Here is a 26,909-nt window from a genome sequence, read left to right on the forward strand (position 1 = left end):
ACAACATGCAATGGCTGATTGTAGATGAGGGATGTGCAAGGAAAGTGTCCTGAGAAAGGGAAATGGGTGGGAAGGTATCCCACACCGGAACAGACAAGGATACAGGGGAGTGGGCTGAATATTTAATCCCCAAATTCCTCCCATAAATTCAGGCCACCATACTGGCCTTCATATTTATGATCAGAGTTCCTTGAACCAAGACAAACAAAGAACCACATGAAGATACCACAAGACTCACAATGAAACACAGACCTGAGGTGTGCCCTGGTCATCTGGTCAGTATGCCAAAAAAGAGGGCAAAATACCAGGATAGGGAAATAAATGTTTTATTGAACATGTAAAGTTATTGAGCAAGCTTGGTAAATGCTTGTGACATTTTGACCTGAGGGTTTGGGATGCACCAGGAGAAGCAAGCGAATTTCAACCTGCCCAACCTCCTGATGAGAGGAGGTTGGGCAGCAGAAGTTGCTCCGATGCAAAATGAGTGCCCTGAATATAGGCTGGGGTTGAGGCTTAAGTTGACCAAGAGAATGGCACTGGCACTCACTAGGGAGGTGCGTCAACAATTGGTTTCTACAACTTGACACCATTCCTTGAGGGTCATGAAGAACTGGATGGCAACCCTCCTGTCAGCCTGTTGGGTCTTGGACACCATTAGATATGATGTAATATGAAATGATCTTGGAGGCGGGACAGGTGACACCTGCGCAATATCTGGCAACCGGAGCCTCTGTATGTGAACTCTCCTCGTCGCAGAAAACCATAGAAAGCTAAGTAAAGGGCTTTAATGACCAGGCTGAGCAGTAACCTAAAGGTTGACCATGAAAGGATAGCTGACATGTCCTGGAATGTGAAATAGGTAAGCATTTACTTTCGACCATTGATTGGTGCTTCTGGACACCTCGTAAGATAGCTTTGACCGTATGGGCCATGAACAGGGATGGCTTCTCGGGGTCCCGTAATGACAGGAAATGTTGAATCCCGGCCAAGTACAACCTGATTGTGGTATTGTGGGATAATGTCAATTCCGTGTGACAATACGACATGAAAGCCAGGATATGCTTCAGGTCGCCTGTCCCCGAACTAGGACACGAGATTTGGCTTCACCAGTAAGTGTTCCAGGCAGTGTGGTATGCCTTTAATGTGTTGCGGGACAGAAACTGGTTGATCAGTAGGGTAGTGTTGCATAAGTAATCATTTAGTACATCATTAGCTGCGAGCAAGGTGGGACGAGAGATGTGATTAGATCGGCTCCTGGATTCTGTTGGAAAAATAAAGAAAAATTTAATCGGGACAGCGCATCCGCTGCGAGGATGCACTTGCTGGTAATAAAGGAGCAGTGAATGTTCAACTTGTACTGTAGAGATATCTGCACTAGCCTGTGCAAAAAAGGACATGATGGCCAAGGACTTGGACCTGCCTTTGTTGATGATCTCGGCCATGGCCAGGTTGTCCGTAGAGACGACCACAGTTTTCCCTATCCAGGTGTGGCCCCAAACCTGAGCTGCTGCTATAATGGTATAAAGTTTGAACAAGGAGGAAGTCTGACTAAACCCAGGGATCAGCAGAATCTCTTGAGGCCACGGTCCTGTGAATCAGTGGGGGCCAAAAATTGCTGCAAAGCTTGTGGAGACCGCTGCATCTGTAACTACATGAGGCGACAAGGCACATGCTACCGGGATGAATATGGACACACCGTTCTAGTTTTCCAGGAATTCGTCCCACATAGCCGGATCAGCGATTGCTGCTTGATCCAATCCAAGGACCTGGTCAGGCTCCTGTGCCTGTGGTAAGAAAACCAGAAGTTGTGAGATGAAGGAATGCCCCTGAGGAATGATCCTCATTGCGAAGTTAAGCATCCCTAATAAAGACTGTAGTTGCTTTTTCGTGCAAACTTGCTAAAGGGCGAAGGCATGAATGACTGATCTGATCTGGGTCAACTTGTTGGACAGTAGGCTGGCCTGTATGGAACACGTGTCTAACTTGATGCCTAAAAGGTGATAGACTGAGCCGGACCTTCCACTTTATGTTCCGTGATGGGTATGTTCAGATTACCAAATACTTCTCTTAGTTTATCCAAATCTGTGGGGGACTCATCAGGTCATTCGAGTCATAGTGGATGACTTTCTGGCAATAAGCAATGAGCTTTGTGGGACAAAATACAGGTGAAAGATTGTGTGAATGTGTCGGAAAGCCACGGACTGCTCTTTGAGCTGAAGGTTAGTTTGGTGGCGAAATAATATGAGCCTTTTCACTTGATGCCATGCTATTGCCACAAGGACGGCTCGATAGGCAATAGTTTAAAGGCATCTGAAATGTCTGCCTTGGACAGCCACGTGTCCGTTCCTATACTGATGATGCACTGTATGGCTTAGTCAATAGAAGCATATTTGAGGGCGATCTCTTCAGATGGGATTAATGAATTTAAATTGGGAATCATAAATTATATATATATTCTTCATTATTTTGGTTAAAAAAAATCGCAATAGGTGTATACTGATTGGTTTGTGCAAAAGTTATCATGTCCACAAACTATAAAATAGATTTAGGGACTTTTATTTTTTTTATTTTTTTTTTACTGGTAATGTCGGCAATCTGCGATTTTTAGTGGGACTGCAACATTGCGGCGGACAAATTCGACCCCAAATTACACTTTGTGGGGACCAGTGACATTATTACATTGATCAGTGCTATAAAAATGCACTGATCAATGTAAAAATGACACTGGCAAGGAAGGGGTTAACACTAGGGGGCGATCAAGGGGTTAACTGTGCTCCCTGGGTGTGTTCTAACTGAAGGGGGATGAGCTCTCTGGGACATGATAAAGCATTTGTTTTTCTTAATTTAGTTTTTTTTCTTAATGCTAACATGACCTGTGTGCAAATAGCCTTAAAAAAACCCCCATAAAAGTGAACCAACGTAAAAAAAAGTCAAGTTGAGAGGTGCGCTTGTTCAACTTATGCAAATACATGTACGTTGCTTGACATTTACTACGATTTTCCTGGCGCAGTGGACCAAAGCATTTGAACGTGCGCAGATGCCGCTTGCGCATGCGCATTGCATAAATTGACCTTGCGCAGTTCTAAGTGTATTTGCAGGCGCAGCACGCTTGTTCAGAGAAAGTTACTTTCTCATTCTTGTTTGGGCATATTTATTACTTGGACAGTTATAACTATACTTCTTCACATCACTCACATCACCCCCATAATATTGGCCCTTCCACCTTCTTTAAATTCTTGAAGAGTTGAAGAATGCATGCGCCATGTCTATAGCGGCGCACCGATCGCCGCCTCCCGTTCGCCGAGAATATAATAGTAAATGGGGAATTGCGCTGTGTTACAGGAGCAAATGTTTTGTGAATATGAAAACGGCTGTTGCGCATCGGCGTGCGCCGCAACTCATGGCGCAAACCGTTCGTAAATCAGCCCCATTGTTTTGATCTTCATGTAGCTGAACACACTGCACAGATGTATGGTAGGCGGAATGATAAAATCTTCGATGTTGTCACTTTGTCACACTAAGCATCGCTGATGAAATTTATTCAAAGGTCTTAAGATGCCTGAACCTGATGAATGGCCCTGAGAGAGGTATAAATATTTTTCAGCAGGATCTGAGCCTAAGCAGACGGAAAAGTGACTTAATTTCTCCATCCATTTGTTTGCGTGTTTGGTTCACAATAGCGTGTCATCCAAATATATCGGGGCCATTTTTGTGCTCCAGAAAAATTTAACCAGGGGCAATTCCGTCCAGAAATTTTACTGTTTATGGACAAAATAAATGTAAAATATTTATAGATGTTTATACAGATACGAGGGTAGGAGTCTTGGAATTACTGAACATATTTTTCCTGGATAGGTATCAAATTAAAGTACACGAAAACACTAACTGAATTACATTTAGTTTGCTCTGAGCACTGCACATCATACACAATTGTCCTTTTTAAAAAAATTCAATTTTTTACTTGTTTTAGTCCTTTGTTACAACTCTGTGCTACTGATTTCACACAGCCTCTTTATAAATCTGCACAATTAATCGTTAAAAAATCACAATCTTGATTCAACCCCCCCTCACGATCCTAATCCAACATTTCCACGATTCTTTGGGGTTGATTTACTAAAGGCAAATCCACTTTGCACTGCAAGTGCGCTTGGAAGTAAAGTCGCTGTAGATCTGAGGTGGACATGCAAGGAAAATAAAAAACAGCATTTTTGCTTGTACATGATTGGATGATAAAATAAACAGAGCTTCCCCTCATTTCAGAGCTTCCCTTCAGATCTACAGGGATCTACAGCGACTGCACTCACAAGTGCACTTGTAGTGCAAAGTGGAGTTGCCTTTAGTAAATAAACCCCATTGCATCATTTTGTTCTTTTAGAATCAAAGGGATACAGGCATAACCCACTTTTAAGTACACAATGGGGTTTATTTACTAAAGCTGGAAAGTACAAAATCAGGCTCACTTCTGCATAGAAACCAATGAGCTTCTAACCCCAGCTTGTTCAATTAAGATTTGGCAATAAAACCTGGACACTTATTGGTTTCTATGCAGAAATTAGCCTGATTTTGCACTTTCCAGCTTTAGTAAATTAAAATTACTTAAAAGTGGGGTATGCCTGTATATCATTAGTCAAACAAAGAGTTACCCAATCCTTATTCCATGCTAAAACAGAAGCTATCTAGCTTGATAATATTTCTAAATTCAAAGCCCTGTGGCCACCATGTATTGAACCTACCACTGGGCTTTGTCACCTCTTTACTACTCCCTTAAGGGCTTAAGATCTATGATCTGTAATGTGATTTAATTCATTCATTCATTTTTTACCTCTCGAGTCTACTGACCCCCTCTGGTGACATACCCCATTTCTCATCCCAATGTCTCTTCATCATAACATTATTTAAGCTTCCCCTTCTCTTTACACTAGATATTTTTACTCTAATAGCAGTTTTGAGGGATAATCTGAAATATTACTCATATTTCCAGATAATGCCAAGCCAATTTGCAGGAACTTGGCCCTGAAAAACGTACCTATTCTCTTGATTGCCCTGTAACACTCCTAATGTACCATCTCATACATATTTTAATTACCTGGCTCTTCACTCAAAACCATAGGTACAGTATTCTATTGAATTATTTATATTCTCCATACTCATTCCTGTAATAAGAAGTATCCTAATTTCAGTCATATATGTTACAAGTAACTTTGTATCATCTACAAATTTTTACTTTGTAGCCTATTTTAATGTTTATTACTAATGAAACTTAATTTCTATTATTTTCTATGCCGTCAAATATTGTATTTCCACATATGATATTACTGTACATATGTTGCTTAAACGTATGAAAACATAATAAAAACGTTTAAAACAGAATCAAAGGGATGACCTTCGGTCTGTAAATGAGGTCAGTTTATCCAAGACTGATGCTGCGTACACGGTCGGAATTTTAACAGCAAAAGACCAATTAGAACTTTTCATCAGAAAATGCGACTGTGTGTATGCTCCATCGGAATACCAGAGTAATGTGCGTTGAAATAGACATTTATAGTCTTAATCAGAAGCCCTTGGTAATAGGAAGAAACACAGGTCTACAATTGGAAGAAAAGGACAGAGCGTTGTCACCCTAAAACAGTAAGTGCCGGACCAAGGACCTCCATGGCAGGATCACCAGGGATTATTTTAAAAGGTGAAGATTTAACTATTTGAGTCCCAGGCAATGCCTCAGTTTAACACATTATACCTTTAGCGATTGTAGTCTACCCTAACAAATTATACATGTTTTTCTCAAGCCAGATAGGACTTTAATTTAGCAAATTTGGATAAATATACTTCATTTTTTTATTGTGAATAAATAGTAAAAAAAATAAGTTCTTAAGTTCTTTATTAATACCTTTAAGTTGGTTATTAAACATTTTAGAACAAGATCCACTCACATTTAGAACAAAGGTGCAAGCACGTGTATAAACAAGTCACAGTCCGCAATGGATACTGGCTGGAAATAATCCACAATGTTGTTACAGGCCCGCTGAGCATGATGACATCAGTGCAACCACGCCCCAACTGATGCGTTGAATCACGACCCCAGTGTCAGATTGTGTTTAACTTAACTACTTTAGCTATAAAAAGCAGGTTTCTGTGTGTGTGATGTCACTCCTTCTCCTGGCTGACTTTCAGAGTTCTCTGACTTCATGTTTCCTTTCTTTACCAGTCCTGATACTACATATCCCATGATCCTTTTAGCCTCTGTAGTTTCAGGGTGGGCTATGGGAGTCACTTGTAGCAGTTCTGGGAGTTGATGTGGGTGGGTCCTAGGGTTACTGTGGGTGTTTGTGGGCTTTTATGTGGGTGGGGAATGGAGAGTATTGTAATTCTGCTCTCACCAATCACACACCATTCCTCTCTACAGTGAATAGAATGCTGTACAGTAGAAAGTGTAACCTTACAAACCATCACTTGGACAAGAAATGTGCTATCCTAGCTATAAAGTGCACACACATATAATACTGATCACATGATCATGTTTTTTTTTCTGCTCTCATCTCATTCTTTTTAACAGAGAAACAGCAAATTGTCTTTATTGAATGCATGATTTGTAATGTGTATACAAAATACACAACACTCACACAAAACTTGTTTTGTCACACACAAATATTTGATTGTTAAGTGTATGTGTAGTCTCCAAACACTAAAAGTATTGTGAGCAGAAATGCACACTGCTTCTCAGGGGTTTTTTTCAGCAGGAACTAGGGGGAACTCAGTTCCACCACCTCTGGCTCAGGTCTTCTGCTCCCTGCTCACCACTATCACTTGGTGACACTGAAGTCCAGCTTCTGCATTTAGAAGTGATAGCTTATCTCCCGGTAACTCCTACAGGTCAGATCTCCTGTGCAGAACCCACTGAGTGCCGGACAGGGACAAGGAAGATACAGAACAGGTGCCCAGGGTTTAGTGCAGTCATGGGCAGGAGAGGGTTCGTGGTAGGCTGCACCCTCTGTGATCTCCATTTTTTCCCTGGTGGCCAGTTGTTGATGCTCCTACTAGATAATCTCCCTTGCAAGTGACTGTAGTATAGTATAGTATGCTGGGAGGTACTACAGCCGGATAGGGGTTTCAGCTTAATATTGTAAGGCCCCTTTCACACTGGAGCGTTTTTCAGGCGCTACATATAGCGCCTGAAAAAAACGGCCCCTTTCACTCCAGTGTGAAAGCTGGAGGGCTTTCACACTGGAGCAGTGAAAAAAGTCCTGCTAGCTGCATCTTTGGAGCGGTGAAGGAGCCGTGTATTCACCGTTCCTAAACTGCTCCTACCCATTGAAATCAATGGGGCAGCGCGGCTATACCGCCAGCGAAGCGCCGCTGCAGCCGTGCTTTGCGGGCGGTTTTAACCCTTTTTGGCCGTTAGCGGGGGTTAAAACCACCCCGCTAGCAGCTGAATACCGCTGCTAAAAGAAAGGTAAAGCGGCGCTAAAAATAGGGCAGCTTTACCGCCCACGCCGCTCACGCCCCAGTGTGAAAGGAGCCTTACAAAGGTAAGATATATGACAGATGGTGAAGCTTTTAAGGAGGGGGGAGAAGATGAGGGCAGTGAAGGGAGAGGGTTGTATGCAGAGGGAAGAGCTACTATTTGATGTAATTTGGCAGGTATGTGAGTGTGGCGGGCATGGTTGCGTTCCTGCACCTATTCTCTGAGAAAAAAAAAACCCTGCTTCTTCTACACAAAGTGTGAATGGGTACTTAGATGTAAGGGATCACTTCCATACTAGAATCATTGCAGTCTTAACCGGTTCCCGACCGGCGCACGCCGATGTACATCGGCAGAATGGCATGGCTGTGCAAAAGGGCGCACCTATATGTCCCTTTAAATTTGCCACTGTGCCATCGCGCGCGTGCTGGCTGGGACCTCCATGAGTCGGCTCGTGGGTCCCGAGGACTCGATGTCTGCGGAGATACCCGCGATGGCCTCATGGAGAGGAAGAACGGGGAGATGCTAATGTAAACAAGCATCTCCCCGTTCTGCCTAGTGACAGTGTCACTGATCTCTGCTCCCTGTGATCGGGAGCAGAGATCAGTGAGGTGTCACATGTAGCCACACCCCCCACAGTTAGAATCACTCCCCAGGACATACTTAACCCCTACACTGCCACCAAGTAGTTAATCCTTTCACTGCCAGTGTCATTTACACAGGAATCAGTGCATTTGTATAGCACTGATTGCTGTATAAATGACAATGGTCCCAAAAATGTCCGATGTGCCTGCCATAATGTCGCAGTCATGATAAAAATCGGTGATCGCCACCATTACTAGTAAAAAATAATATGTTAATAAAAATGCCATAAAACTATCCCCTATTTTGTAAATGCGCAAACCAATCAATAAGCACTTGCGATTGCGATTTTTTTTTAACCAAAAATATGTAAAAGAATACGTATCGGCCTAAACTGAGGAAAAAAACATTTTTTTAATATATTTTTGGGGGATATTTATTATAGCAAAATGTAAAAAATATTTTTTTTTGTTTATAGAGCAAAAAATAAAAACCACAGAGGTGATCAAATACCACCAAAAGAAAGTTCTATTTGTGGGAAAAAAAGGACGTCAATTTTGATTTGGAGCCACGTTGCACGACCACGCAATTGTCAGTTAAAGCGATGCAGTGCCGAATCTCAAAAAGTGCTCTGGTCTTTGGCCAGCAAAATGGTCCGGGGCTTAAGTGGTTAAAGCAGTGGTATACCCACCCTGTGCCATATCAAGCTCTCCTACCTCATGAATGAGTTGCTCTGTGTAAAACACTTCCTACCTTATCCCTTTCTGTACAATCTGTCCTTTTCTAATAAATTACGTAATCGGCACATGCGCAGTTAGTCCCATTTTTCCGGCAGGCTCTTCTTCTTGACGGAAAATTGTTGTGTTTCTGTGTACATCCCGGGGCTGCGTCATTTCCTTTAACTGATGTCAGCCCCAAGATCCCACGACACCCCCCTGCTGAGAAGCTGATCCTAACCCCATGTGACTCGCTACGTTACAGGGGTTGGAACGCAGAGCCTGAAACGAAAACGAGGCTTGGCTTCAGGAACGAATGCGCACATGCAGGATTATGGCCACAGGAGAAGAGTGAGGGCGGAAATAAAATACTACTGAGACGCGGAAGACAGGAGTTATAATGGCAGCGGCTGAGTACAAGCAGGGGCGATCATAAAAAGTTACTTTTTCAAGTAAGAATGTTTCATTTGCACAATTTATGTGGCGCATAGCTATTAAACAGCAACATGAAATTGAATATTGCTGATTTGGGGTTTAGTACCACTTTACTACCACTTTAAGGCTTGTTTACTACCACTTTAAGGCTTGTTTAAATGAATGGTGTAAAAATGCAGCGCAACCACTATGTTTTACCGCGCCCCCCCAACTGCTCCCCCTTTAGCTGAAGGGGCAGAGGCTGGGGGTGAACACATGCCATGACTGTAATACTCTGTTTCATGGCTGTGGAGGGAACTACACTTCCAGTTGTGTTTGGTGGGCACTCCCACCTGCCAGACACAACTAATTCTAGTGACTAGACCACACTGCAATTGCGCACAATGTGCAAGTGCAATACTGCAGCATTTAGGGGGTTAAAATAGGTTGCATAGTTATATAGTAGGTAAGGTTGAATAAAGGCAATAGTCCATTCAGTTCAACCTGTGTAGGTGAACATGTGTCAGTGTCTATGATTATTTCTCATATCCCTGTATGTTGTGTTCTTTAAGATACACATCTATAAGTCTTTTAAAAATATCAATACTCACCGCTGCCACCACCAATTGTGGAAGAGAGATCCACATCCTTATTGCCCTGACAATGAAAAACCCCCTGTGCAGTTTAAGGTTAAACCGCTTCTCCTCCAATCTCATTGTGGCCCTGTATCCTTTTACACTCCCTGAGACTGAAAAGCTTTTTTCCTATGCTGGGATCACCATTGTAAAGTGCTATCATGTCCCCTCTCAAATGTCGCTTCTCCAGGGGAATAAATGTAGTGCTTGTAGTCCTTCCTCGTAATTGAAGTCCTCCAGTTCCCTTATTAATTTGGTTGCCATTCCTTGGACTCTCTTCAGCTCCAGCACATCCCTTCTGAGGACTGGTGACCAGAACTGGACAGAATACCACAGATGCGGCCTAACCAGAGTTTTATAAAGTGGCAGGATTATCGTTTTATCTCTGGAGTATATCCCTTTTTTATGCATGCTAAAATTCTTCCAGCTTTGGTAGCTGCAGCTTGACATTGCATGCTATTTCTCAGTCTGTCTTCTACTAGGACCCCCAGATCTTTCTCCATCCTTGATTCCCCCAGAGGTTTTCCCCCTAGTGAGTAGTTTGCATTGTTTTTTGCCCCCTAAGTGCATTATTTTAAATGTCTCCAAATTAAACCTAATTTGCCATGTAGTTGCACACCCCATTATTTTGTTCGGGTCTTTCTGTAAAATTTCTATATCCTGCTGTGAGGTTATTGCCCTGCTTATTTTTGCATTGTCCCCAAAAACTGAGATCGAGCTATGTATCCCATCCTCTATAATATATATTTTATGAATAAATTAAACAGAATTGGTCCAAAGACAGAGCCCAGGGGTACCCCACTTACCACTCCAGACCAGTCTGAGTACAAGTCATTTATCACCACCCCTTGGACATGCCCATGTAACCAGTTTTCTATCCAAGAACAAAACTTATGGTCCATACCTGTAGACCTCAGCTTGTAGATTAAGCTTTTATGGGGAAATGTATCGGATGCTTTTGCAAAATCCAGATACACCACATCCACAGGTCTACCCCTATCTAGATGGCAGCTCACTTCCTCGTAGAAAGCATTTGCCTTCTCTGTGTCATCTGTAACCATCCTCCCATCATCATCTTTTATACGGGCAATGTGCTCTGATCTTGCCCTTTTACTGTTAATATATCTAAAAAATGTCTTGGGACTTTTTTTTACTCTCCTCTGCTATGTGTCTCTCGTAGTCTTTTTTAGATTTCATCTAATTCTTACACTTATTATTGTATTCCTTGTAGTGTTGGAATGCTGGCAATGACCCCTCCACTTTATATTTTTTAAAGGCCATTTTTTTTTCTTTAGACTTTTTACATAATGGTTTAGCTACCCAGGTTTAACCTTCGCTCTTCTATATTTATTGTCCATTGGAATGCACTGTGTTATACCTTTGTTTAATATGTTCCTAAAGCATTTCCATTTTTCCTCGGTGTTCAATGTTTCTAGGATTAGGTCCCAATTGATGTCTTGTAGTATTGACATAGTTCAGAAAAGTTTGCTCGTTTGAAATTTAGTGCTACCCTCGTGCCTCCTTTTCCTATGATTTACGCTAAGGCTTTGTGTACACTGCTGCTGGTAAATGGACGTTTAGGAGCAGTTGGGCATTTTTTTCAGCTGGCCCTCAACTCTCTTTTATGTTATCTTATCAGTACATGTACATAGGGTCACTTATAGTTGTTTCTAAGCAGTTGAGTTTAGAAGCATTTTTGGAAAGCAAAAAATAAATAAAAAATGTGTTCAGGACAGATGTTCAGAGGCATTTAAACGCCAAACGCCTGTAACAGCTTCTAAACAAGTGTAAACACGGTAACCCACATTTTGTTTACTGGCCTTTTTATTTTTTTACTATTTGAAAGAAAAATAAGTAAACACTTCTAAAGGCAAATGTGGCTAAATGTGGCAAAATGGACATTTTTAAACGTTGGTTACTATCTGTCAAGTTAAATCGCTCAGGAGAGGTTGTAAAACGTTCCGTGTACATTGAGGCTAAATGTGATCATCCTGTGATCGCTAGATCCCAAGTTGTCCCGTATTGACACATCTGAGATCAGACTTGGATTGTTCATAATTGTTAGATCTAGCAATGCATTCTTTCTAGTCGGGGAATCCACCAATTGAGACATGGAGTTGTCCTGTAAGACATTCATGAAATTCATATCATTCATAGACAGTGATGTAAGTAACTCAGTTAAAATAAACTGAGTTACTTAACGCAGTTACTTTAGAGGGTAACAAGTAAAATTACTTCCTTTCTAACTGATTACTCTTCCCCTCATGGTAACTCAGTTCCCATTACTTGGGCGGCGTTACTGCAATTACATATACCACCCGGGCGGCCCGTCGTGGCCGCACTACCTGGCCGTTCGTTCCGCCGCGGGCAGGGGGGCTTTCGCCCGCTGAGCTAAGAAGAGGCTGAGACTCAGAGAGACTCTCTGGACTGCCCCATCCCACCCCGCCTATCCAGAGAGAGAGAATGTAGGGAGGCGGACACTGAAAAATGAAGTCAGCTGACTAGCTGACACAAATCGAGTGAAGTGGAGGGTCTCTCTCTCTCCCCATGAGGAAAGGCATCCCTGGAGGCATTCAAGTAAGTGACTGTCTGAAGATTTGAATTGCAGTGCAATCGATCCATCCCAAGTCCTCCACCACCTCTGCTTCTTACTGATCCCATCCCTACCCACCCACCATCAATTCTAAAACAGAGGTGATGGGGGGGGATACGGTAGGGATGAGATCAGTGGTGGTGGGGGGTGGGATCAGTAAGAGGCAGAGGTGGTGGTGGGAGAGGATGGCACCACCACTGCTGCCACCCCCTTAAGTACCACCGCTGCCTGCCAACCCCCCCAAGTACACCACCGCTGCCACCCCCCCAAGTACTGTACACCACCACCACTGCCACCGCCCCAAGTACACCACCACCACTGCCACTCCCCCAAGTACCACCGCTGCCACTCCTCAAGTACCACCGCTGCCATCCCCTCAAGTACCACCGCTGCCACCCCTGTCATAGTTACTTTGCTGAGTAACTAATTACTTTTTCAATGCAGTAACTGAGTTACGAAAGCAATTACTTTTTGGGAGAAGTAATTTGTAACTTAACTAATTACTTTTTTAAAGTAAAATGACCAACACTGTTCATAGGTGATGAGGAGGTGCCTGTCAAATGCTCTTTGAAGAGTGATCTGAATGCCAAAGCAGGTGTAAATGTGTCATTTCTGTCTTGCAGCATGCCAAAGAAAAATGGCTTATTGCAAGACTACAGAGGAAGGCTATGGGAGGTTATTATGAAGGAGTTTCTTACATATATAAATTAATCACTTCACAGAGAGCAGGGCTCTCTCACACTGGTCGGCATATTTAACTGGGCAGGATTGAATCCAGTGGCGGCTGGTGCTAAATATTCTGGGGGGGAGCAAACTAATGCCAGCCCCCCCTGGACGGATGTTCACCACAAGCAATCTCCCTCCCCGTGGCAGATGAATGGCAGATGATCGTCGCAAACACCCCCCCCTCCAGCACGAGACAAATGGCTGGCGGGAAGGCGATCGCCGCAAACCCCCTCCGCATGGTAAATAAACAGGGGAAGGCAACAATCGCTGCAAGCACCAGACTCCCCTGGGCGGCAGCAGAAGCTAACCTTAGAAGGCAGGGGGAATGATGAGCCGGCCCATCCTCCTCTCTGTTCTCCTCCAAGCTGAACGGGAAATGTCCTGAGACAGGATTGGCCAATGTGTCCTGAGACACAATTGGGAGTTCTAAGTCCAATCGAGTCTCAGGAGCTGCTTCCTGATTAACTGGGAGGAGAATCAAGAAGACATATTCATTCGCTATCTTCACACAAGTGTTTATGCTCGGGGAAGTGTTCTGTCCCCCGAGCCCACCCTTTTTTGAAGCCTATTAGAACCTCTGGCTCTAATCATGTGCTTCTAAAAAAAAAAAACATTGAATCTATGTGTCGGGCACCCCACATGTAGATTAGGGGGCCGGACGCATGGATTAGGGGGGCTGCACCCCTGTGTACTGGATTGCGGGCCGCCACTGATTGAATCCTTATTGTGATCAGCAGCAGCACAGCTAGCTGTAAGATCAGGCTCTGTATGAAGGCATGTACTATAGGATTTTGAATAATGCTGGGATCTGTAAGGTGGGACTTGGGAGGTTTTGAATCTTCCTGTAGGTGTGACTGGATGGGATTGAATGCTAATTAGGATGTATTCTTAACGAAGGAAGTTACATCATTTGCAGAGTCTCATAGACTCATAAACATAGAGGGTGTGTGTTTTAGACTAGAGATGCAGCAGGAAGTGGCTATGGAAGAGACTCGGTCTACATTAGACTATACAGACTGTCACATGGTAAAAAAGCCACAATTAAACCCAGAATATCCGAGGATCTGCAGACAACAGAGCAACATGGTACACAGGTATTGGTGCATCTGGGTGGTGTGTATGAAAACCTCACAATTCACTATTTTCATGGTGGCTATCATTTATGGAAATAAAAGACAAAAGTGTGGCGCTAAGTGAGCAAGTGAATAACGTATGAACCCGATAAGGTAAAATAGGCAGTGCAAAACTGAATGTGAACAAAACCAAAACATAAAAGTCCAAAGTGAATAATAAACATCTATGGAAAATTTCTTGGTGTTCAGAATAAAGTGAAAAGATCTTTCTTGGATAATTCGGAATGAATCTTGAAAATACAGTCAAAATGGTAAAGTGTTCATGCTTACCAGATTAGATGGACACACGTACCATATAACACGTGGGTCAAACTGGCATTCTTGGGGTAATGACCCCAAACAGGAAACCCACCACTGGAAAATGGCAAGAAGGGTTCCACCCAATGTTGAATGAAGACTGTCAGGTATCCATGATGGACTCCAAACGATGCAATGAATCACGTCAAATGGTGTGCATGAAAAAAAAGAATCTGCACATAGTGTGATACTGCTTGACGTTTAATGGTAAAAAAGGGGGTTTACACTTACAGCAAATCTGATAAAACAAGCTTGTAAATAAAATGTAGTATAAGCAATGACTCCAAGAGCATCATCCTGGGTATCATTTATGCACAGAAATTTTGGTGTGACTCACGTGTAATTTCTTGGTACTATTCACTGGACTATTTTACACATATTTGTCAATAGAATTTTTTTTTTGCTAATGTTTGTAAAGTCTAAATGATAAATTACTGCCAGATCCTCTATTAGATCCTGGGATATCACACTATGACAGTAATTTCTAAAAATGAGCATTGTAAATACCTCTTTAGAGCTATCTTCAGGCCGGTAACCTGACTCGTGGCCGCTTTAGAGCTCCGTTACATGGCTTCGTGGGAGGGGCTGAAATATCCCTCTGACGTCAGCAAGGGAGATCATGTGGTCAGGGCTTAGCAGCCCTGATTTTTGTGGTCAGTACAGAGAGGGGATACAAGAAGTGGCAGGTTCAAGGAGTTTTTTTTTTTTTTTTTTTTTTAGTTTAGTTTAGAGGGGGCAGATTACACAGCACACTGTGCTGTTTAATCTGATTTAAGGGACCAGGATCTGAATTTTTTGTGGGTGGGTGAACAAACACTTAATTTGTGCATTTGTTACCAGTGAGTCGAATATTTCACTATTATTCATGTTTGCATCTTATCATATTGTTTTGCTAACAATTTAGGCAACATTTTTTTTCTTTTTTGGCATTGAAGCTCTCCTAAAATAAAATCTTGGTTTACTATTTTTTATGGTGGCTATTATTTATGCACAGAAGCTTTGAAGTGACTCATATGTGAATTTATTGGGACTATTCACTGTACCGTTTTAAACATATTTGTTGATTTATTTTGATTAAAGCGGGAGTCCACCGGGACTCCGCGTTTTTTTTTTTTTTTTAAAAGCCAGCAGCTACAAATACTGCAGCTGCTGACTTTTAAAATAGTGACACTTGCCTGTCCAGCGCGCCCGCGATGTCGGCACCCGAAGCCAATCTCTAGATCGTCTGTAAGGTCCTGCCGCCGCCATCTTGGGTATGGGAATCAGGAAATGGAGCCTTTCGGCTTCATTTCCCGGTTCCCTACTGTGCATGCGCGAATCGCGCTGCGCAATAAGGACGGTCCCCGCTGCCTCTGGGATCTGTGTGTTTCCCAGCAGGCAGCGGTTCACTTGCGGAAAGGGGCGGGCACTTGCGGAAAGGGGCGTAATCTACGCCCCTTTCCGCAGAGAGCTATCCCGGAAGTGGGTGCAGAATACCTGTACTGTACAGGTATCTAAACCCCCCTCCCCCCTGAAAGGTGCCAATTGTGGCGCCGGAGGGGGGGAGGGTTCCGATGAGCGGAGGTCCACTTTAGGGTGGACCTCCGCTTTAATAAAAAAATCAGGAGTAGCACAGTGATTTTTTTTTGATTCATTTATTATGATAAGATTAAGTCCGATTGGTAAGTAAACAAATTAGCACAATGGTTGACTTTTTTACAGGTTTATAAAAGCTAAAAATTAAAATTACAAAAACTGATGTAGCACCCTGATGTTTAGGCAGGGTTGCTATTATATTTTGTTGCCAAGTGATAGTTGCCTTGGCCAATGGTTAGGAGGTCAATTGATTCCTCTCTAAATCTGGGCTTGTTGCACCCTTTCTCTTCTGTCACTGGGTGGCGCTATGCTAGTGACATTAGATAAAACAGGGGCTTTGCAAGCTCAGACATGAATGGATGGGGTGTCTCAGGATTTTCTATGGTCTCTTGGCCTGCTGGGAGAGCCTATATATTTGGGTGGAGTCAGGTGATCGAGATTCTGTGCCACCCAGATGGCTGTCTGGGTGGACGTGTGTTATGTTGTCCCGGGCTGCTAGGCCTGAGGCCTATCCTCGGGACATCTGGCTGCTAGGCTCTCTGAGGCCTATCCAGAAGCAGGAGAGCAGCGTAGGGTTGGGACTGCTGGCTTACAGTCCAACCAGATGTAGCGGATCAGCCGTACAGGGAATGAGTTGTGGTCGGGGGTAGAAGGTGAAGCTGTCACCACTAAGGGACCATGCACCTTGTTACCGGAGACCACTGTAAATAATCTGAAGTCAGTAGTTGAGCAGTATTCTCACCAGCCGGGGACGGTGAAGAAGTGGGAAAGCTTCAGTGAGTGCCAGGCCAGGGATCCAGCAGGATAGTAGAGGTGACGCTTGCGAAGCATCAGTTGGTGCCAAGGCAGGGACCTAGCAGATCAGCAGGGGTGACACTTGAAAAGCATCTGTGAGTGCCAAGCCAGGGACCCAGCAGGTAAGCAGGGTTGACGCTTCAGGAAGATACTGAGTGCTAATAGTGGAAGAGTTTAAGGGATCCAGTGGCTACTGGATCCGAAGTCTAATAAAAGACTGGGTGTTAGTTGAGTGAAGATCCACAGTGAGTGATTGTGGCGTAAGCGGAGAACTGTTTGTGTTGCCAATAGTTGAATATACTACCGTTAGTAACTACTACAAGACTGTTACCATAAGAGATAGTGGTCCTACCTATACAGAAGTGGTATGTGGCTGGAGCCCTTCACCTGTATAGCTGTCTTCCTATTGAAGTCTCCGAGTCTGCTAATTATCATTGCATCTGCTTAAGTGTGCCTTGGCCCTAACCCTCTCTCCCACAGTTCTGTTCAAGAGACAATAAATCTCTTTGCATTCAAAAAGTGTCTGGCGCCCACCATTTCATCTTGCATTACACCGACCTTGCCTTGCAACCCACTATACACCAAGTATGTCAGCTGACTCTGGAGGTCACCATTAGGACTCAAGGGCCTATCAATAAATGCTGTATTACATGCTGTTCATACTCACTCAGTCACTATGAGATTCGTTTTCTGTATTCTACAAAAATCCTGGTTGATCCTGCTGCTCTCTATCTCCCCCTTCTGTTCCTGTCCCCAATTCAGCTGAGGATTTTGCAGCTGTGGTGGCAACTCTGCACATAGTCAGTTTTCAGTGAGTTTCTATGCTGAGCATTTCCTCCCTATCACATCTGAGCAGCCCATGTGAGTCACATATGTGGGTGTAAACACAATGGTAAATGACAGCCCACTCCCTCCCTCCTCCCCCTCCATGCCCACTAACCAGCTAAACACAATGGGGACAGGATATTACATGTAGATTAATGGTGGCTTTGCCTACCTGTTATTCTAAGACACAGGATGGAGAGGCATGACACAGCCTGTGCATGACAGAAATCCACCCGCAGCGTGTTATTTCCACAAAATAATAAAGATTTGATTTCAAATATACATTTGTATGGCAATTTAAACAGTTTATTGATATTATTTATTTATTTATTTTTATTCTGCATGTATGTCCCAGGCCTCCTTCAGTCTGATGAGAACCTCCAGGGCCAAAGATAGCTGACGTCCTTCTGTATGTGGTGGGTTGTGAGGCATAGTGGGTGCAAAGATGGTGAAAGTCATTGGGCGCCAGACACTTCTTAGATAAATAGGTTTTATTTCTCTTAACAGTACTTTTTATAACGTTGGGGGGAGAGAGGGTTAGGGCCAGGATACCCTTAGATAGTTGCAAACTCTATTAGCAGACTCCGAGACTTCAATAGGAGGACAGCTGTGCTGGAGTACCCGACCACCTAGTGGTAGAAAATAAAAGTACAACAAGGCCAAACTTAGGGAGAAATCAATATATCTCTATCAATTAACCAGGATAACTATGACTGGCAAGTAAATTTGTGAGGAGCATCTCTGTCTAAACTACAGGGTGTATTACAAGTCTGTTTTTTTTTTTTGAACATGTGACCCGCAGCAGAGGACTAGAAGCTCCTCCTGCTTATGTTTCCCTGCAGACAGGCTGAGAAGGAGCTGGGTCATGTGACAGCTGTATATGTATTATGAAAAAGGTACTTCGATTTTATTTTTAATAATTACATTGCCATCATTCCCATACAGAAATAGAAGGGGCAATGTAAATGAAATAGTGTGCGTTTAGTATGCATTTAAGTAAGCATGTAATACCTACAGAGTTAGTAAACACAACTGTCAACCAGATCTTCCAACATCATTGTTGCCACCTTGGGAGGAACATTGTTATTATCTTGCATTTTCACACATTTTTTCCACTTGCAACCAAAGCCTCCATGTAACTGTGCAGCAATAGATCTCTTCTAATAGTGATCTGTTGCTGGCAGCAACCAGCCAGCAATAGATCACTATAGCTACAATTCACTGCTGTAGGGAGAGGCTGAACAGAACTGCAACAGCTCTGCCTGAGGCTCCCTAACACACTCTCTACACTTCCGAATATAAGCAAGGGGAAGTAGGCCAACTTCCAGGCAAACATATATCAGTTCAGAGCTTTCAATGATTTAGAAGGGCAATTTGGTGTGCTCTTGCAATTGCTTGCCTTCTGATCAGTGGTGGCGTGTGGTTTTCAAGGAACCCCTCCAGCCAGTGGACTCATCTAGTGACACCCCCCTGTACGTGATCAGCGGCACGGACGCACACAACCACCATAACCCCCCTCCCCTCATCCAGCACCCCCGCCCACTGTCTGCCCGGCACTTACCCCATCTTAGTGGCCGGTCAGGCAGTGGGTGAATGTCAGCAAGATGTTTCATAGGAGTGGCTCTGTTTCTTCTCATAGAGATGCCGTCCGTCTCTTCTCTCCTACTTGCAAGGTTTCCAATAGGATCGCCTGTACTGTCAGCCAATCGGGTGATGGGTACCAGACCCGCTTCCTGATTGGCTGGGAGGAGGATCAGTGTTGCAACAGTGAATATTGCAACAGTGGGCTTAGGAAGAACCCACGCTATTTTAAAGCCTATTAGAGCCTCTGGCCCTAATCAGGTGCTTAGTTTTAATCAAGTGCTTAAAAAAAACCCTGGCCGTTGTAATTCATGTGCCCGGTGACCCGAAAGGGGCCAGGCACGTGAATAAGGGGCCAGCCATGCATGAATCTATCCACTGCATATAGGGGGTGGAGAGGAGAGAGGGGGCAGTGCCCTGGCACCCTAATGGATGGGCCACCACTGCTTCTGATCCTCTTGTCTCATTACAAGTCAACCAGAGTGATTGAAAACAAACACGTCTCCACAGTCTCTAATGACATGAAACAACCACAAAGCCTCTAAAAGCCTAAAACCATGTCATTCTTGCTTAGGATTTAGGTCCCATTAGCAAGTTTATGAGTGTCAGCTCATATAAAGGAAAAAGCATATTTGCCCCTCTGAATAATAACAGGATTCACTAATGCTGACATATGGCCTGCCGATTCTTGTTTACAATGCACATTTTTGCAGGGAACTTGATGAGGACTGAGATTTAGGCCGGGTTTACACTGGTATGACAAACGCTCCGACATTGGGAGCTAATGTCGCATGATGTGTGAAAATCCTTATGGGAGCCGTCTTAACTGGTCCGACAGAAGTCGGTCCGACTTTGAAAATGCTCCCTGTACTACTTTGGTCTGATTTTGATCCTACTTCAGCCCATTGACTATCATTGAAGTTGAATCAAATTCGGATTGCTATCTTGCATGATCCAACTTTGGCATGCGACTTGAGGGGGAACTCCACGCCAAATTTTAAATAAAAAACTGGCATGGATTCCTCCTCCAGGTGCATACCAGGCCCTTGGGTCTGGTATGGATTTTAAAGGGAGCCCCCTACACCAAAAAAATGGCATGGGGGTCCCCCCAAAATCCATACCAGACCCTTATCCGAGCACGCAGCCCGGTCGGCCAGGAAGAGGGGTGGGACGAGTGAGCGCCCCCTCCTGAACTGTACCAGGCCACATTCCCTCAACATGGGGGGGGTGGGTGCTTTGGGGCAGGGCCTACCCCAAAGCACATTGTTTCCATGTTGATGAGGACAAGAGCCTCTTCCCGACAACCCTGACCATTGGTTGTTGGGAGGGGGGCTCATCAGTATCCGGGAACCCCCTTTAATAAGGTATGGATTTTGGAGGAACCCCCTCGCCGTTTTTTTTCTTTCAAATTTAGTGTGGAGTTCCCCCTCAAGATTCATACCAAACACAGTGCCAGAGGTTTGTCAGCATCAAGTCGCAGGGCAAAGTCGGATCCAAAGTAGGACAAGTGTCATGTCACACTTGTGTGAACCTGGCCTACAGCTGAAAATTGACCAAATGCGGATCTACCATCAGATATATTTTTTAAATATAAGCATGGCATGCTAAGTAATCTGTCATTGTAAAATGATTTTTCATCTTTTACAGAGATCACAGTACTCACCCTGACAATGCCTTCATCTACTATTCCCTCTAGAAGGACAGCACCATCTTTGTTCAGCCATCATCCAGGGTCACTCTTAAAAGGAGAAGTCCAGCCTAAGCTTGTTTGGCTGGGCTACTCCTATGGGTCACAGGAGTGCAATTCAGTGACCCGTTTTCAGCAGAGAGCGGACTGAAGTCCACTCTCTGCTGACATCACAGGAATCAGTCCAGGCACCGCGTCATCCCGACAATAATGTCTGGATCCATCAGGTGCCTGGACTGATCCTGTCTCAGCCTCTCAGCGAGCTGTTGAGAGCCTGACATGGCTGCTCCCCGACCCTCCACAGCTCAGCACTCCAGTGAGTGTGGAGGAGCAGAGAGAAGAGTTGCTGATTGACAGTCAGCAGCTCTCTGCTCTGGGATCTGTGAGAACCGAGCCATCGGCAATGTTCAATCGCTCAGTTCTCAGTGTAGAGGAACCCATGGAACAGATGCAGCATCCACCTAGGTGGGTATAATGAAAGAAAAATCCCCAAACCCATACTTCCCTTTTAACTTCCTGGACTGAGGTACCAGCACATAGATGACATAAGCATCGGAATCCTGGTGCCTGTGCAGCTATTGGCTGTGGCCTCTCACTTCTGTGATTTGCTACAAAGTTCAATATTCCAGTTTGATCACTGGGAGGAAGAAGACTAAGGAAATGCTACCTCCTGCTGGTGGCAGACTGATGACATCATCTCAGGCAAGACAATGTCATTGGACTCAAGGATTGCTTTTTGATCATAAAGAGTGTAGCTTTATGGAAATATGTTGTATGTTGTGAATAATTATTTAGTGCAGACTTTTGCAGCTACTGAGAAGTCGACTTCAGTTGACAGGTTGCAGTTTTGTGCAGCAAGCAGCTAACTGTCAATTCTGTACCGTTTATCCAATGCATTCCTGAGCCGTCCCTGGAACACACTTGACAGCTTCCTTCTATGATGGCATCCTATCTGGGTGGCCCAGGGAGAGGAGAGATTTATAACGTGAAAGATACAGCCAACAAGTGGAGCTGCTATATGATAGACTGCAGCAGAGGTATTCGAAACATTTATTGAAAAAAGAAAACTGAATTCATAAAAACATCCCTCCATAAACACACAAGACAACTTTTTTTGCCAAATATCTCAAAAATGTAAAAACTGTAGTTTTTAAAGGGTTATTTCACTCACACCTAGGCTTCATACATTTGGGCAAACTAACTTTCCTCCACTCAAAGGAGGGGTACCATGTATCTAACCCCACTTACTGCAATCTCATAGAAGCTTTAAAACAGAGGACGGCTTTTGCTGCACTATTCACCCTGAATCTAGAGAAACAGTACTCTATATTTTTTTCTGCCACTAGATTTCCTCAGTCTGATGGCCAGCATTATTCAAAGAGAAATATATCTTCTAATCTGCTCACATAATTTGTAATAAAAACATCTTTGCCATTCTGAAGCTTCCTTCCAACCACTTTGCATATTATTTTATATATACTGCGACTCTGTACTTGCCAAATATGCTGCAGAAATCTCCCTCAACTAAGTCTGGCTGTAGCCATTTTATCTGTGGGCAGCTGAAGCTGCTGCCTGTTCACTTCCTGGATTAACACAGAGACACATCTCCATCTTTGCAGCCCTGCAGCTTTTATTGGCCCTCTTATGACTCATCCCCCCTCCCTTCCTGCCAAACTCTCACAAGAGTGACAGAGAGAGCTGTGTATGATGTCATAAGCCTAGGCTAATGACTAGACAAAAAACAGGAAGTGGGCTGTATAAGGTATTTACTGGCAGAAAAAAATGGTTTACTAACCAAAGTTTAAACAACAAGGGCAGAAGATTTAATAGACGGAAAGTTGAAAAAATGACCGAAGATCCACTTTAAGCCACTTCCCCTCAGCCTGTTACTATATAGGGAAAGGAGAAGCAACACACTGAAGAGCTCAGCTTAGTTCCAAGGAGGGCCAGATTAGAACCTCATGGGCCTGGTGCTGAGGATTATGGTGGGGCTTTTTTTATAAAAAATAAAAAATAAAAATGCAAACAACTTTTTGTTATAACAAATGAAATTAAATAGGGAGAGGGAGGATGAGAGAGGGGTGAGTGGTAAGGGAAGGAGGATGAGAGAGAGAAGGGGGGGTGAGAGAGAGAGAGAGAGAGAGGATGCAGATGAGCATACATGGGAGTGACATCAATGCACCCCAGTCAAGGCACCGAACTTGGAAGGAAGACCGGGAGAAGATGGAATTGCCTGGGACATGCCAAATTGATCACCGCGTATCACTGGGGGGTTCAGTCTGACAGGTAAGTGCACGCTAATGTGCTAATATGTTGTGCATACTAGTACATTATGGCATAACCTACCTCATGGCCTCTAAAAAGTAGAAATGTAAGCAAAGTTTACTACCGCTTTAATATCGCAGGTTCCCAGGAGCCTCTCATGGATTCCCCCACTGGCCTGGTGGCCCCGGGGCAGTGCCCAAGTGCATAGCTGTACAGGAGAGGAGTGTGGAGGGTATGAAATGGGCAGTATGTACAGGAGAGGAGTGTGGAGGGTATGACAATGGGTGGTATATACAGGAGATGAGTGTGGATGGTATGATAGTGGGCAGTATGCACAGGAGATGAGTGTGGAGGGTATGACAGTGAGCAGTATGTACAGGAGAGGAATGTGAACGGTATGATACTGAACAGTATGTACAGGAGACGAGTGTAGAGGGTAAAACTGAGCGGTATGGACAGGAGAAAAGTGTGGAGAGTAAGACAGTGGGCAGTATGTACAGGAGAAGAGTGTGGAGGATATGACAGTGGGTATTATGTACAGGAGAGAACTGTGAAGGATATGACAGTGGGCAGTATGTACAGGAGAGGAATGTGGAGGGTATGGCCATGGGTGGTATGTAAAAGAGAGGAGTGTGGAGGGTATGATAGTGGGCAGTATGTACAGGAGAGAAGTGTGGAGGTTATGACAGTGAGCAGTATGTACACGAGAGGAATGTGGAGAGTATGATGTGGGAAGTATGTACAGGAGAGGAGTGTGGAGGGTATGGCAGTGGGCTATATGTACAGAAGAGAAGTGTGGAGGATATGACAATGAGCAGAATGTACAGGAGAAGAGTGGGGGGGGGGGGGGGGTGTGACAGATGGTAGTATGTACAGGAAAGGAGTGTGGAGGGTATGACAGTGAGTGGTATGTAGAGAAGAGGAGTGTGGATGGTATGATAGTGGGCAGTATGTACAGGAGAGGAATGTGTATGGTATCATACTGAACAGTATGTACAATAGACGAGTGTGGGGGGGTAACAGTGAACAGTATGTACAGGAGACAAGTGTGGAGAGTAATACAATGGGCAGTATGTACAGGAGAAGAGTGTGGAGGATATGACAGTGGGTATTATGTACAGGAGAGGAGTGTGGGGGATATGTCCGTGGGCATTATGTACAGGAGAGGAATGTGGAGGGTATGACATTGGGCAGTATGTAGAGGAGAGGAGTGTGGAGGGTATGGCAGTGGGCAGTATGTACAGGAGAGGAGAGTGGAAGGTATGACAGTGAGCAGTATGTAGAGGGGAGGAATGTGGAGGGTATGACAGTGGGCTGTATGTACAGAAGAGAAGTGTTGAGGGTATGACAGTGGGCAGTATGTACAGGAGAGGAATGGGGAGGGTATGCCAGTGAACAGTATGTACCGGACAGGAGCGTGGAGGATATGACAGTGGGCAGTATGTACAGAAGAGAAATGGGGAGGGTATGACAGTGAGCAGAATGTACAGGAGAGGAGTGTGGAGGGTATGACAGTGGGTGGTATGTACAGGAGAAGAGTGTGGAGGGTATGACAGTGGGCAGTATGTACAGGAGAGGAGTGTGGAGGGTATGACAGTGAGCAGTATGTACAGGAGAGGAGTGTGGAGTAAATGACAGTCAGAAGTATGTACAGAAGAAGAATGTGGAGGGTATGACAGTGGGCAGAATGTACAGGAGAAGAGTGTGGAGGATATGACAATGGGCAGTATGTATAGGAGAGGAGTGTGGAGGGTATGACGGAGGGCAGGATGTACAGAAGAGGAATGTGGGGGGTATGACAGTGGGCAGTATGTACAGGAGAAGAGTGTGGAGGGTATGACAGTGGGTGGAATTTTACAGGAGAGGAATGGAGTGTGGAGGGTATGACAGTGGGCTGTATGTACAGAAGAGAAGTGTTGAGGGTATGACAATGAGCAGTATGTACAGGAGAGGAGTGTGGAGGGTATGAAAGTGGGCAGTATATACAGGAGAGGAGTGTGGAGGGAATGACTGTGAGCAGTGTGTACAGGAGAGGAATGTTGAGTGTATGACAGCAGGCACTATGTACAGGAGAGGATTGTGGGGGTATGACGGCGGCACTATGTATAGGAGAGAAGTGTGGAGGGTATGACAGTGGGCACTATGTATAGCAGAGAAGTGTGGAGGGTATGACAAGGGGCACTATGTATAGGAGAGGAGTGTGAAGGGTATGACAGTGGGTGGTATATACAGGAGAGGAGTGTGGAGGGTATGACAGTGGGCAGTATGTACAGGAGAGGAGTGTGGAGGGTATGACAGTGGGCACTATGTATAAGAGAGAAGTGTGGAGGGTATGACAGAGGGCAGTATGTACAGGAGAGGAGTGTGGAGGGTATGACAGTGGGCACTATGTATAAGAGAGAAGTGTGGAGGGTATGACAGAGGGCAGTATGTACAGGAGAGGAGTGTGGAGGGTATGACAGTGGGCACTATGTATAGAAGAGGAGTGTGGAGGGTATGACAGTGGGTGGTATATACAGGAGAGGGGTGTGGAGGGTATGACAGTGGGCAGTATGTACAGGAGAAGAGTGTGGAGGGTATGACAGTGGGCACTATGTATAAGAGAGAAGTGTGGAGGGTATGACAGAGGGCAGTATGTACAGGAGAGGAGTGTGGAGGGTATGACAGTGGGCACTATGTATAGAAGAGGAGTGTGGAGGGTATGACAGTGGGCACTATGTATAGGAGAGAAGTGTGGAGGATATTACAGTGAGCAGTATGTACAGGAGAGTAATGTGGAGGGTATGACAGTGAACACTATGTACAGAAGAGACATGTATGACAATGGGCAGTATGTACAGGAGAAGAGTGTGGAGGGTATGACAGTGGGCAGTATATACAGGAGAGGAGTGTATGGCAGCAGGCAGTATGTACAGGAGAGGAGTTTGGAGGATATGACAGTGGGCACTATGTATAGAAGAGGAGTGTGGAGGGTATGACAGTGGGCACTATGTATAGGAGAGAAGTGTGGAGGATATGACAGTGGGCACTATGTACAGAAGAGACGTGTATGACAGTAAGCAGTATGTACAGGAGAGGAGTGTGGAGGGCATGACAATGGGCAGTATATACAGGAGAGGAGTGTATGACAGCAGGCTGTATGTACAGGTTAGGAGTGTGGAGGGTATGACAGTGGGCAGTATGTACAGGAGAGGAATGTGGAGGGTATGACAGTGAGCAGAATGTACAGGAGAGGAGTTTGGAGAGTATGACTGTGGGCAGTATGTACAGGAGAGGAATGTGGAGGGTATGACAGTGGGCGGTATGTATAGGAGAGGAGTTTGGAGAGTATGACAGTGGGCAGTATGTACAGGAGAGGAGTGTGGAGGGTATGACAGTGGGCAGTATGTACAGGAGAGGAGTGTGGAGGGTATGCCAGTGAGCAGTATGTAAAGGAGAGGAGTGTGGAGGGTGTGACAGTGGGCAGTATGTACAGGAGAGGAGTGTTGAGGGTATGACAGTGGGCTGTATGTACAGGAGAGGAGTGTGGAGGGCATGACAATGGGCAGTACATACAGGAGAGGAGTGTATGACAGCAGGCAGTATGTACAGGAGAGGAGTGTGGAGGGTGTGACAGTGGGCAGTAT

Source organism: Lithobates pipiens, unplaced genomic scaffold, assembly GCF_037356315.1.
Source record: "Lithobates pipiens isolate NorthernLeopardFrog02 unplaced genomic scaffold, aLitPip1_a1.2 Scaffold_8, whole genome shotgun sequence".
Taxonomy (NCBI): Eukaryota; Metazoa; Chordata; class Amphibia; order Anura; family Ranidae; genus Lithobates; species Lithobates pipiens.